Source organism: Protopterus annectens, chromosome 9.part0, assembly GCF_019279795.1.
Source record: "Protopterus annectens isolate FY-2018-M chromosome 9.part0, PAN1.0, whole genome shotgun sequence".
In the NCBI taxonomy this organism is placed as follows: domain Eukaryota; kingdom Metazoa; phylum Chordata; order Ceratodontiformes; family Protopteridae; genus Protopterus; species Protopterus annectens.
In genome coordinates, this window is record NC_056743.1 from 609,399,275 (window position 1) to 609,414,307 (window position 15,033).

A 15,033-nucleotide genomic window follows, 5' to 3' on the forward strand; every position below is an offset into this window, starting at 1 on the left:
CAATACTTTTCATTATTATGCCCATATCTTTGCAAGGGAGCATGGTGATCACACAAATGATGCATCACTTTGAAGCTGACATTCAGATGCACAACTTCTACACTGATATGTAGGCTGTGGCTGTTACAGGTGATGAGATATTATGCTTAGTTTATTTATCAATTATGAAAAATAATATATTAATCATATTTCTGTGAATATCTCAAGAATGGAACATCGCACAGTAATGGTTAAGGTATCATTTTAAAGCTGACATTCATACTAACAAATTACATTCACATTGTATGGGTCTACATGGTACATTGACCAAGATATTATGCTTTGTTTTTCCAAAAAGGTAAAAAATATGCACAATATCAGCATTCCTTGCCAAATATTTAATAATGACTTTGATATACACTATCAACATTTACACTGCTGGAAAGGTCAGTGTCTGCTGAACAACTTTCATGTTTACATTTTTAGTCTAGCTCTTATAGTTAAAGAGTTATGAACATTTGTTTTCTGTATGGTATTACAAATGGATTTTCTGAAAATGAGCTCAAGCTGCACTGTTGTTTCTATGGTGGAATTACGCAGGCAGCTTTTCCTGAGCTGCTCCGGAGTGAATGAGTTAAACCTCAGCACAAAAATAAATAGGACATGCTGCAGGGACAGATTCATTACCCAGAGGCTCCCCTCACTCTGGAACTGAATCCCAATTAAAGCTAGACATAGCCCCTCGCCAACCCTCTTCCAGCAAAATACAGCCGCATGGATGGGAAATTGCAAATTCATCCCTGGGATCTCCACTGTGTCCCTGCTTGACAGAGCCACAGCAAACTAGCCTTAAATGGTGCCTTCTGTGACCTACTTTACAGAGGCACTGTAGGCTACTCTACTGGGGAGGTGGACACCAAATACACTCTGCCTAGGCTTATGAATTCCCTAGGGCAGACAGCCTAGTATTGACCTCTGCACCTATGTTTATGTTCGGGATGCACAATATTTGTTGCTGCTACTGTTTGCAGGTCTTTATTGCCGTAGCTTTCCCAGTTTCTATGAACAACTTGTGTATCTGCGTAACATGTTTGATCATGACAGGGTTCCAGTATATTAATATATGTGTCTGTTGTCATTTAACTGTGTGCACAGGGCAGATTGCTGGATCGTCGGAGGTTTCTGGCTTAATACATACAACTGCCAGATATGTGTGACTGACTGCTATACTCAGACATGACCTAAGTGTGTGAGCATGCCCAGTTCAGGCTTTCCATGGTTTGTTATATGGCACCACACAATGAAATAATAATCCAAAAAACGACTCTGCCAGTAAATTAAATAGATTTATTTTCTTAACAGACTTCTCTTCTCCAGCGCCTCGGCATAAGCCTTTAACAGAGTATAACAAGAACTATTTCCATGGTTTGTTGCCTGACATATATCTCATTTATCCAAGTGTGTGAGCATGCCCAGTGTGACCTTTCCATATGTTGTGATCTGGAGTCCACTACATTTTTGGTTGTGTGTGAACATGACCAATATTGACATTTATACTGTGTGTGTTGGAAGTCATGTTGTGTTCTTACTGCCAGACTCCTTTGTGTCATAACTCAACAGGGATTATGCTGTGCCTGCAGGGTTTCCATGTGATAGTTTGCAAAGACTTGGCAACATTCTCTCATACTGGCTGAACACTTCAATACTGTCATGGTGTAGTGGTTCAGTACTTTCACTATGGTGCACAGTATCATGGGTTGAGTCCCATCACTGCTTTAAATGTTCATACTGAGCAGACCAGACTGGTTAAGGGCCAGTTGGGCAACTATGAGCATGTTGCATTTTGTTCAGCTATGGCCTACTTAAACCAGGCTTGTCCGACATTGCTGTGTATTCATCAACTTGGGTGGACATTGCCAAACATTACTCCACATTGACCACAGTTGTACTAGTTGGTGTGTGTGATTCTGTTGATAGGTTCATACTGGGCTATCTGCCCTAGGGCATTTATAATCCTAGCCAGAGTGTGTTTGGCTTTCAACACACATTTTAAGTGGAGCTTGCCATGACATTTTTCAAGGTTAGTATACTGTGCCTCTGTCTAACAGTGACATAGAAGTGATACCCAGGGTAAACCTACAATCTCCCATCCACTCATCAAGATTTCTCTTGAAGAGAGTCAATGAGGGACGACTCTGGCTAACCTGAATTGGGGGTTTACTCAAGAGTGGGGGGAGCCTCTGGGTTATGAATCTGTCACTCCAGCATGTCCTATTTATTTCAGTCCTGAGGTTCAGGTCTCTTGAGCGTGTAGCTTGATGGGATTCTGATTTCCCGAGGTGCAGCATGTCCATTGATTCCAGGTTGGACATGGCTTTATACATCAGACACAGATTGGCTCTGGCCAGGCGATATGCCACTGAGTGGAGCTGCAGTTTCTTTAACCAGGCAGCGAATGGCATGTGTTTGAGCCCTTTGATCCTCCTGGTGAGGTACTTTTGTGGTCTTTCCAGCTGCTGCAGTTGTCTGATAAGGTACATCCCACAAGGGGCATTGTACTCAATTATGGGCCTGATGAGGGAGGAGTTAAGAGGCACGATGACCTCCCCTGATGTAGATGTGAATACCTTCATGATTAGGTGGGCTATATGAAATGTTTTTCTAAACACTTTGGCCACTTGGTTATCGAATAAGAGATTGCTATCAGCTTGGGTCCCCAGGTCCCTTAACACTTCTTCCATACTTAATGGGTTACCACCTATGTGGTAATTTGTGGGCACTTAGTTTTTGACAAAGGGGAGGACTATACACTGTTTTGCGTTTAGCTTGAGGACATGGCTCTGGCACCAGTTGTCTGTTTCTATGAGGCCCTTTTGTAGGATGCTTGTGTCAGCTGGAGGGTCAGTTATGGCGCCCAGTTTGCAGTCATCTGCAAACTTGTTCACCAACAGTCCTTCTGTGTTGGCCTGTACCTCTGAGAAATATATACCAAACAAGGGAGGTCCCAGGACTGAGCCTTGTGGGATGCCACTTGTAGCTGGTTTGGGGTCCGACATGGCTCCAGCATTTCTGACCATGTGGGTTCTGTCCTTGAGCCAGTTTGCAACCCATCTAGTGACAGGGGTTTATATTGAAGCTGGTGATCTTATCTGTGATGACCAAGTGGGGTACTGTATGGAAGGCTTTTGCAAGGTCCAGGTAGGCTGTGTGGACCACCTTCCCCTCGTCAATGGTCTTGGTGACTGTTTCAAATGACTCAACCAGGTTTAAGAGGCAGGATCTACCCTTAACAAAGCCAAACTGGGTAGGATGCAGTGTCTGTAGGTCCCCAATATGTTTATTTCTGAGGTCCATGATGATCCTTTCCATAGCTTTGCAGACCAAGCTAGTCAGGCTTCTGGGGCGATAGTTTGCAGTATCCATTGAGGCACCACCTTTGTGGAGAGGGACCACTGTTGCTGTACACTGCTCTTTGGGTACATATCCTGTGGTAAGGCTGAGACTGAACAGTGGTTTTATGTTGTTTGTGTTCAATTCTTCTTGGGGTTCATGTTGGACACAGCCCAGGACACTGTCTCGTCCCATTGATGCTGTGTGTTTTGCTTTGGAGAGGCTGGCTGTTACCTGAGCATCTGCGATGTCAGGGGGCCAGCACTCTGCTGGGATAGATATTTGCCCTTTTGGTGAGGGGGGGGTTTGCACTGAACCTGTCAGCTCAGATGTTGGCAATGTCTGTGGGTTTGGTGTATTGTTTGTCATTTTGGACTACTTCTGAGCATATCTGGGGATTCCCACACAGGTTCCTACTATAAGTAAAGAATGCCTTGTGATTATCCTTGGTGTCCTGTACAATTTTTATCTCAAAGATGGCCTTAGACGATCTTATGTGTGGCCGTAGTTTTTCAATAATACTGATCAGAGATGCCTTCCCTTTTTGGGATTTTGATCTATCATATAGTAGCTTCCTCCTTGTATTGTATTGTTTGTTTATGGCTGGGGTCCACTGGACAGGATGTCTGGCTTTGGAGGATTGGGTCTTGGTTTTATTTGGGATTGCATGATCCATGCATTCCTGAAGGTGTTCATAGAATGCGTTTATAAAGGGTTATGAGGTCCGGGCCATATTTTCCACAGGCACAGGGGCTGTGAAGGATTCCACCTCAGTTTTGAGGAGTGTGACATTTGCTTTAGTGAATAATTTTCACTGTGTTTTTCTGGCCATGGGCTGAGATCAGGATGTGAATATCCAGTAAGATTACTCTCTGGTCTGATCTTACCAGTGAGGGATACACTTCTGGTCTTGGGCATAGAGTCCCCATGTTGGTGATGATCAGGTCCAGTATGTTTTCCTCTGTTGTGGGAGTGGTAGCAAGTTGTTCCATAGCATTTTGGTTTATAAATTCTGGGGACCTTTGGGCTAGGGTGTTGGGGCTAGGGTAATACTCCCAGTCAATTTGTTGGTAATTGAATTCGCCCAATATAATAGCATTTGGGGAGACCTTCATATTTTCATGTGTTCTCCAGTCAGCCAAGTGTGGTTCCTGGGTTTAGGAGGGTGGACTGTAGCAGGCTATGAACTGGAAGGCGGTTTTAGCCACTGTTAGTTGCACATGGATAGTCTCCGATGCTTCATGCTGTGTCACTAACCTGGTGGTGTGGGTATCTTTGAAAAATATTGATACTCACCCTCCTTTTGTAGTTTGTTCCATGTTTTGCAACTGTAATGCATGGTATGAGGTGTAACCTGTTAATGCTAGGGTGCTCTTGGAAGCCTTGAACCAGGTTTCTGTTACTGCACAGATATCAACATTCTCCATGCTGAGGAGAGTTTGCAGTGCGTGCATCTTGCAGTTTAGACTTCTGGCATTGAGTAGCATTACTTATAGTTTCTTATACCTTGTGATACCTATGGAGGTGGGTTTGTGTTTTGAGCCTTACATAAAAAAGGCACTATGGGGGTGACAAGAGCCTTTGGCAATATCCAAAAGGCCACAGGTGATAGGTGAAATCCATCCCTAGCGAAGCATCATGTCTTGTCGAGCATGTCATCCCAGGCTGACAGGCATTGTATCCCCTTTCACTGACACCAATACTTAAGCCAATTGTAATTGATCATCTTGTCTTCATATTGTGGCCTCATGTTTGGTGAGGGTAGGATGATACTCAAGGTCATCAAGTTTGCATATACTACATGGTGGTAAATGCTGTTAAGCACTACCTTACATTGCTTAACACATGGCAATCATGCCTCAGGTGGTGCTGCAGGGCTGCCTATGTCAGATGCACATACTTCACTCCCTATACATGTTTGGAAACAGGTAGTGTCAAGTTAGGCATCCCTTTTACTATATGTGCGAGTCAGAGAGAGGTATCATTTCCAGGGTTCCTACTGAGCCAGTGTATGTGCTATGCATTGCCTCTTTGCCAAGGCATACTGGGCATGCCTCCTTCTGCCTACTGGAGCAGGCTCAAGTTGTTCCTCCAGTGTTGCAGTGTCTCTTGAGAGAAACAAACTGCACTGTTGTTTGCAGAGTTTTAAGTGCTGCGCTGGGCTAGTGTTCTGCCTGTGTAATTGCCTGATTCTGATTGTTTGCACCTGCTAGCTCTACTAGTATTTCCTGGTAGCTTCCTACTATTTGTTGTGCTTCCTTTTTCCTTTCTGTTTCCTCGGGGGAGTGACGCGCATACAAGCGGTAACACACTCACTCACACACTCACAGCAGCTCACACTTGCGCACACATGCTTAGACGGACTAAAACTTGCTTATTCGGGTTAAAACGCGCGCATACCAGCGCAAACCCGCTTACAGGTCTTCCAACAGCCTTATACATGCTTACTCCAGCTTAAACATGCGCACACATGCTTCCACACGTGCACTCTGTCTTACTCGAGTTTGCAGGCGCGCACACACATGCATACCCGCTCAGCAAGAAACTTTGGTGTTATCCACAGTATACACCTTCCATTTCTTGGCTTTCCCTGGCCTACCTGTTGACACACCTCTTTCCATGATGTCTAACTGACAGCTAACACATGCCACTGTGCTCCAATGAGCTTCACTACTTTCGTACATACCCCCCTTGTGATGTCACCAATCTCCTACTCTGTTCCCCCCCATATCCTACTCCTACACTCCACTGACTGTGCTCATTTTCTATGTAAAAGTGCGATTCACTATCCTAACACTCATTTACATAGGATTGCCTACTAATGCTTGGTTACATGTTTTAGACTGGGCTTCTCCCCTTAGCAACCCCTACTCGGTGGCCATGTTGTCTTCAGCCTGCTATTCCCTTACATTGGCATTTAACAGTTTTCATAAATTCCACGTTTGTGGCTTTTATTGTCTTATTTTATGATTTTTATAGTGCACCCCGTTTGCGCTGCGCTACGCTTAAACATCGGAAATCGCCGAAAAAAAAAATCTTTTTATTTTAATTTTGCATCTGGGAAACTTTCCAATGGCCGTATATTTGGCCATTGGCATGCTTCCTCAACCACATGCAACCTTTATTTGGAGCTGACAAGGCTCCATTTTGCTATTTGCAGAATGGTACTCAGTTATCAACTGAGTACATTTCTGCAGCTAACACGTCTCCTACTCGGACAGGGTTGGGCTTCCTGGATCGCAAATTTACCTCATTTGCATACCTTTCGTCTGCAAGTGAGGTAATTTGCATATCCCAGCCCTGTCCGTGTAGGAGACGTTTTAGGAGCTCTCTTACATGCCCCTACAGGCTGTTCCTGGATCGCTCATTGGACATGATGGCTGCATGTAGTCTTACTCTACTCGTGCAAGCCATCGTGAATCCGGCCCATAGTAAAGAAGCTAACATTTTAAAATGGATTTTTGAGAAAAATTGGTGTGTATTGAACCAAGATGAAGAATTGAATAATATTATAGGGGCAAGCCACTCATTGTGTACAGAAAAGGGAGAAACTTGAAAGAGTTATTAAAATATAAAGAGGAACATAACATCAACAAAGTACTAGGTATGAAAAAATGTGATTTTTGTAGATGATGCCACAAAATAGAAATGGGTACAGATTTCATAGTAAGGGGTAAAACATACCAAATACAAGGCAAATATAACTGTGAATCAAAAGCTGTGGTTTATTTAAGCAAATGTAAACTGTGCTTAGCCTACTATATAGGGAAAACCAAAAGAAAATTGTCTCAGCGTATATATATGAGCATGAATACGCAATAAAGAAGTCAAACCTGAATAATGCTCTAGCCAAACATGTTAACAGTCATTCAGACCACTCATTTACTTATACCATTATAGACCAAGTTATAATAGATGATAAAACAGCATGGAATGTATTTTTAGAGCTAAAGGAACTAGAATGGCAAATAAGACTGCAAGCAGATACTTGGCCAGGCATTAATGAGCGTAGCTCTATAGCACCTATATTAAAATTAAAGGAGCTTAAAAGAAATAAAATCTGCTAATGAATTAGATATATAATAAATGTTTATAAATCATAGATGTGCTACTTATTTAACACATTTCTTATAGGTATTGTATTAACATGAAGGTGTAAGATAATCTATATACAAAAGCATATTTGTAAAATGCTTATTTTACATTTTTAGATATGTATAGTCATATAGAGATTTGATATTTTATTATAACTATTTAATTGGTATTATATTATTATATTTAATTTATCATTACGTGTATTTTATAAATGTATTTTAAGAATATTATAAGCATAGATGAATGTGTATGATAGATAGGCTGTAGAGGGCATAGATATGTATATAGTGGTTAGGGAACACTGTGAATGCAATAAGTACTGCTTGATTTGAAATATATTAATTAAGAAAGGAAATTACATCATCATGACACTAACTGTTTTTAGTTTAAATTGAATAGATTGTGTTTGTAACTTTGTCTGATGAAGTACAACATTTGATTGTATGAAAGCACTCACAATACGTTGGTTTGGTTTCAGTTAATAAACGGATACAGTTCAGTCGCCGTTCGTTCTTGAATTATTTGTTACATAGCCCTTCGCTGTTTTCACAGTTTGTTTTCTGGATTTTTACTGTATGTCCTAGTTGGTCATTATGATCCAATGACCAAAATCTCCTGTCTGTCCACAAACCTATCAAATTTGCTGGGAATTATCTGTATTCATATCGCGTTGCTAAGGCCTGGAACTCCTTATCTCTGTCCATTAGGTCAGTACCCTCTTCCCATCCTTTAAACCATTCTGAAAGACTTCCTGGCTAAACGCTGGCTCTGTTCTTGCTTAATACTAGGATAAATGATATCCCTAAATGTGAACAAATACCTATACATACCTTGCATCTCCTCACTCTCCCTTCTTCACTCCCTTCCTTCTATCGTTTTCTGTCCCCATGTATTTTTCTCTAACTATACCATTAGCCTGCTTTTCTCTCACTTTGTATTGCAGTTCTGTTTGCTGTATACTCACTGACCTTTAATTTCTGTATAAACTGGCTAAAATTTCTTTAACTATTAAATCATTTTCATGTAACTTGTATTTATTCTTAACCAGTGTTTTCACATTATGTCTAATTTGGTATAATTATTTAAACTCCATTTGTTTTTGTATTATTATTTTGTATTATTTTTAAAGACTGTAAAAATATTGTTCTTAATAATTGAGAATTGTGCATTCTTTCCTAATCCTTCAAAAATAAGATGACTACATTCTGTGTACACCCTTGATGTTAAATTAGGATGAAAGTAAAAGAACAAATGGCCGCAGGCATATATTTTACATTGATGCCCTCATAGGAATACACACAGCATGGTCTGTCACCCTTACCACCAAAAGACAGCCATCTTCTGTGTACCCCAATGATGTTAGGCTGGGTCAGAGTTAAAAGAACAAATAGCTAAGGTGATCTACTTAAAACTGCTGCTGGCAGACATATATAGCAATATACTTTCTTAACTCTACCCACAAAAGATTGTCACTTGTATACATAGTTTATGTTTTAATGTGAGGAATGTGAAAATGTTGCTTGTAGACATTCCTCTATCCTTAGACAGCCTATTGTTACCTTTCTGCATACATCCCTGGTTTGATTGTGAGGAAAGCTAAAAAAAAAATCATACCGTCTCTAGCACCCACTCAAACTGGAGTGGCTATCTGTGCATTACTGATTTTAGTCTGTGTAGGTCCCAGGATAGAGTTTGAGGATGGAGATCCCCTACTAAGCCTTTGCTAAAATCCTCTTATACAGCAGCAGGTCTAGGGAAAGAAACCACAGTCCCTGGGTAAAACCCACAAAGAGACAGGTAGGACATTTAGACTGCACATATAAGAAATCATAGCCATTAACTCAACCAGAGAAGCAAGTGCTGTGAGATGACACTTACACTTGTGCCACTCCACAACACATTGTATATGACACACACACATCTATCTATATCTATATATCTATATAGTTATATATATATAACTATATGTGTAGCATATGACACCTCTCCACCTGTGATAAGTTGCTGTCACACACATCATACCAAGATTACCACAGGTAGACACTTATTGTGTATGTTGTTGATATCTGACTATGATGGAAAGTGAAATAAATCAGGACCAACAGGTTACTTTAAGATGCACTGTAACCTATCTGATACACACATACACACATTGATTTTACCATAGGCTATCCCTGTACCCATAAATTACAACCACTTTATTCACTGTGTACATCTCAGATGACTGAATTTGTTAAAATGGCTGTAGTATAGTATTCCAGCTGGCTTCAGATAAATGAAAACTATTTCTGTAAAGCAGAATAATGGCTGTTTAACCTGGGCAAATGGCAGTTGAATCACTCAGTTTAATTCACTGATAGTTTGGGTCTATATTATGTGATCAAACAGTGAAATGTTTGAACATGTAATAATTGACCCCTAAATATTGAACCATCAGAATGTCGAACGGTTCAATCGAGATCTCTGTACAGTGCAGACATGGAAGTTTTCCTTTGTCTGCACTGTAGTGCGATCTCAGAGTTGGTATATTTAAGTAGCAGGGGGTGTGGGGGGTGCAGGGGGGCTTGCCCTCCTGCTTAGAGCATTTTAATGGTTTGTTTGGGTGTTTTTTTTTTTTTTGCCATTCGACATTACGGTGTTTTGATATTTTGGGGTCGATTGTTACATTTTCGAACATTTTACTGTTCGATCATGTAATATAAATATGATAATTCCCATACCCAGCAATTATACAACCATTTCAGACAATCTACACATCAGATATCTGATTACAAAAATAATAGCTATAGGGATATATTTCAGTTTGCCTTCACATAGACAATAGACATAGTAAAGCATTCCATCTTTTTACATAAATACACAGTAGACCTGAAAAGCCAGAATAATGACTTTTTAACATGAGCAAAGGATGGCAGTATCAGTTCCTTCTATCCACAGAGAGTTGCCATATCTAAAAATCATAGCACCTCACAGAGCTAATTATAAGTGATATCATTTACTCATATCATGAGGACATAGCTATTCTGCTAGCAGATAAATTTATCTCTGACATCATTCACCCCCCCCCCAAATTCCCAGATAACATATCCAGCCTGAAACAGGACCTGTCAAAACTCTACACAGGCTATTCAATATTAGCATCCAAACAGGCTTTGTGCTGGCAAACAGAGAACAGCAAGTCATCCCCATGCACAAAGGTCAGATGTCAACTTCCCCAGGAAATTATAGACACAAGTCTCACCGGCTTCATCTGTAAGGCTATTGAGAAGATTATTTTGGAATTAATAAATAAGGAAAAAGGTAACTTACATACTCTTGACCCAAGCCCGTTTGATTTGGTCAAGGGTAGATATTATCTGCATAACATGGTAGACGACTTTGAGAAAGTCAATGAAAAATTAGATAAGGAAAATTATTTACACACCACATATCCAGACTTCACAAAGGCATTTGACACCATCCTATTCCCATGTATTGTTGATAAACCTTCCCAGCTAAATGTTAATTTTTATGAAAATTATTGGATATCAAATTGGTTCACAAATAGAGCCTAGGAAATTAAGGTAGGTAGACCTAGATGTGTCCAAAGACCTGTCATTAGTGGTGTACCCCTGGCTTCAGTCTTTCGTCCTCTTTTTTTAGCATTTGCTTTCTTGGAGGCCAAAGATAAAGTTAGAAGTTTATAATGGAACAATATGCAGATGACTGTAAACTTGGTGTCATTATAAACCCCCTGGAGGAGAGCAAGATCCTCTAGCAGGGCTTTTCCCAAAAACATTGGTAAAGTCACAACCATGGATTAAAACTGCATGCCAAAAATTTATATTAGTCTGCTTTAGCAAGCATGATCTCCCCTGCAACTATCACATTGACAATGTACCCTTGAACACTGATCCAGTAATTAAAGACCTGAGAACCTTTGTGGACAACAAACTGTCCTTTCTTATTTTACAGCTTATTAGCAAGAGTACGGTGTCTAGGTCAAGGTTTGTGATCATTCTACTGTATTCAGCACATATAAGGCAATCATTAAGTATAATTCATTTCAGTATGTACCTGTCCAGACAATTAGTACAACTTGAATGCCTGCAGTGCTTTGTTATAAAGAAAATCAAGGGCCTAAATCATTAAAACTAACTTGACTATCTCAAAGACTTCTTTCTCTCTCCTTGGTATCATACAGGCTACTTTGTGTCAGTCTCTGCCTTGCTTACAGAGTCTCAGCACACACTATCCTCTCAGATCTGCTGCACATCTACAAGTCCAGTTAAAGCATAAACACCTGTTCAAGAGATCTTTTTTAAACAAAAAACATTCATTGAATTATCACTTATGACATAGGCAATCATGCATTTATATAAGTGAAAACAAACCATAAATACATGTTTTCATTTGCAAACATTATACATCACATATATTATTCTATACAGTCATTGTCAATTGTATATTACATATCATTTGATTCTTGCCTTCTCTTAAACCTCAATCCTCCTCCAAAACACTGTTGTTCATGATATTGTTCCCACAATTCCCATTTTCTATATAATTTACTCCTACCCTTTTCTAAGGATCCCACGTCCAGTTGTTTTATCTCTGTTACTATATTCACTAATTCTAGTACATTTGGTTTAGACTTTGATTTCCATTTTCTAGTAATTACTTTTTTGGCATAAACCAGAATTAATCTCAACAAGGTCTTACTATGTCTAGGCAATTCTAGTTCTGTATTACAGCTCAAAAAATCATTTCCTTAGTTACACCAATTTGCTCACCCAGTATTTATGATAGAGTAGTCTGCATGGAATTTTTAAAGTCAGTCAACTCATTACACTCCCAAAAAATATGTTCCTAAGTATGACCTCCATTTTCAATCTACCTGAGGAAAAATTCTTTGGAGTCTGCTAGGGGTATAACAATACCTATGTAAAAACTTCCAAGCAAAACTTCTAAATATTCTAGACTTTTTTTTGCAAATTTGGGAGCCATGCATATATCATCCCATTGTTTTATTTTGTGAATTGCTTATTAAATCTGTCTAGTCCTTTCTAGCCTCCTATGATTGGTTCCTAAATTTATCATGCAACATTTTATATGCCCTACTTATTATACCTTTTTTAACAGCAACTTCTGTTCCAGATTCTACTAAAAACAACTAACAGTGATGTGATTGTCTTTCACTTAGGATTCCCCCCAGTCCTTTCTCTTAATGTATACTCTGGTATCAATCCTTGACAGGGATGGTAATCTCTAGCCTGCAATTCAAATGTATTTTTCGCCTCCTCCCATTCTTTTACCTTTCCTTTTCTAATTATTTGCACCCAGTACCTTGGTTTCTTTAATAGTTTTCTCCAGTGAATTCCAGATCCCTCTTGCCTATTCTCTGTACACATAAAGTCATCCCTATAGGTAGAATCTCCATTCTTATGTTGGTTTAGTTCTTAGAGTACTTTCTGCTACTTTATGAATATATCTTAATTTCTTCTGCATCATCAGTAGAACATGTTTGAGGGATAAATATGTATCACAGAGAATACAACTTCTTTGGAATTATCTTCCTCTCCACATAAAGGAAAGTAATTCTGTTACTCAATTCAAACATAGTCTGGATGAATGGATGGACGGAAACTGCAATTTCAAACTTGGTTTAGCACCCCTGTCCCTTATGGATAGATGCAACATGTAAGTGTTCTGTCTGGCTTAAATTATAAGAGTTGGAAACTTCATGGGAATGCAGGGCCAGGCTTATAAAAGTCCTTATGCTTCAATAGCCTAGTAGGTATCTATGAACTTATGAATTTTGTTAACTGCAAACATCTCTGAGATCTCATTGTGATAAAAATAATACCAACATCGATGCATTTCAACTTTGTTTCATGCAAACAAGATCCACCGAGCCAGGTCCATGGCATGGAGAAATAAAGCTCTGACTATTGTCCAGGTTAGCCAAGTTTGATGAATTTGAGCATCTGAGATGCTGGCAGGAGAGGATGATTGTGCCCATCTTTGAGAAGGGTGTGCACACACAGGCACACATAGTGATTAGCCTTTGACAGAGGCTGTAGAAGCAAACATGGATTGCTTCCTGTGGATAGTTAGAGCTACAAACTAACATCAGCTCTTTGCAAATGTGAGGAGCACATTGGCACTGTTCACCTTTTGCCTGCCCCATCTACAGGGTGCTAGAAGTACATGCATGGGGTAGGAATAAATAAATATTCATATGCCTGACAGTAAAATATATACCTGGGATGCCTTAATCTAATCAATCAAACCAAACCTTTATTGGTAGATGGTCTAGCAATGGCTAGAAGTGTGAGAATAGACACAGTGATTGGGTAGAGGCACCAGGGTCTGATGACAGTTGGTTCTAGGGGACAATAAGTGAACAAAAAGCATTTGACACAGTAATGCATTTCAGCTTGTATCACAGAAATGCATATTAGTCTTGCAAATCCAGAATATTGACTTCTCTTGAACAAACAATAGTATGATCAGTCAGCCTCATTTCATCCACAGCTAGCCCCTGTACTAAGCAACTGTTGCCACTTTCCTGACTATGTAACTCAACCATAAATGTTAACCTGTAAATGCTAGAATTCTGAACAAAGCCAAAAATAAGGTGAGTCAAAGGCCCAAAATCAGGGAAAGAGTTTAAATATTGCTCTTATAAATATAGATCATTACTGAAATAACAGGATATGTGTTAGCATGCATTTTTGTGAAGGATATAATGCCTGAAACTCAAATTTATGTCACTGTTTAATGACTTCAACCCTCAATAAATTGCCAGGAAGGCTGAAATAATATGAAAAACAGACCAAAAATATGAGGCAAAATTTTGAATATTCAATGAAAATATGGACAGTTCAGTGGTACAAGTCTTAAGCTATCATGTTGTCATCAAGTAAAAAAAAATAATAATAAATGTCACAATAGTTTATTACAGCCCACCTACATGTATGCATGTACATGCACACAAAGTGTAGACACATTATTGATTGTATAAACCTCAGATAGTTGATTTGTGATCAGATGTATGGATACATAAATAACCACCACAGTAATATATCTGTGCTTGCTGCTGTGAAAATCATGCAGTCAACCCTTTGAAATTCCCCCTGCATATAGTCTCAGATAGGCAGGGACTGGAAAATAGACAATCACATTCGAGCATGTGTGCACACACACACACACACACACACACACACACACACACACACACACACACACACACACACACACACACTTCCACCAATTACAGCTAATTTACTGACTTTACACACCATCAGATACTTCACTAGAATAACATGACTGAATACATACAATAAATAATGGACGCACTAATGTATCTTAACTTAATTATACCAGACTCACACAGTGCACCCCTCTGCATACAGCTTATTGGTGTCAGATTCATATAGTGCAACCTAAAGCAATCTGTTCCTTAGACAGATAATCACAGCGAGAATATTAAAGGTAAAAAATACATATAGGGCCATTTTCAATAAAGCCTACACTAAGTGTACATGATATGTATTCAGGAACATTCTTATCACATTTTTGTGCTTT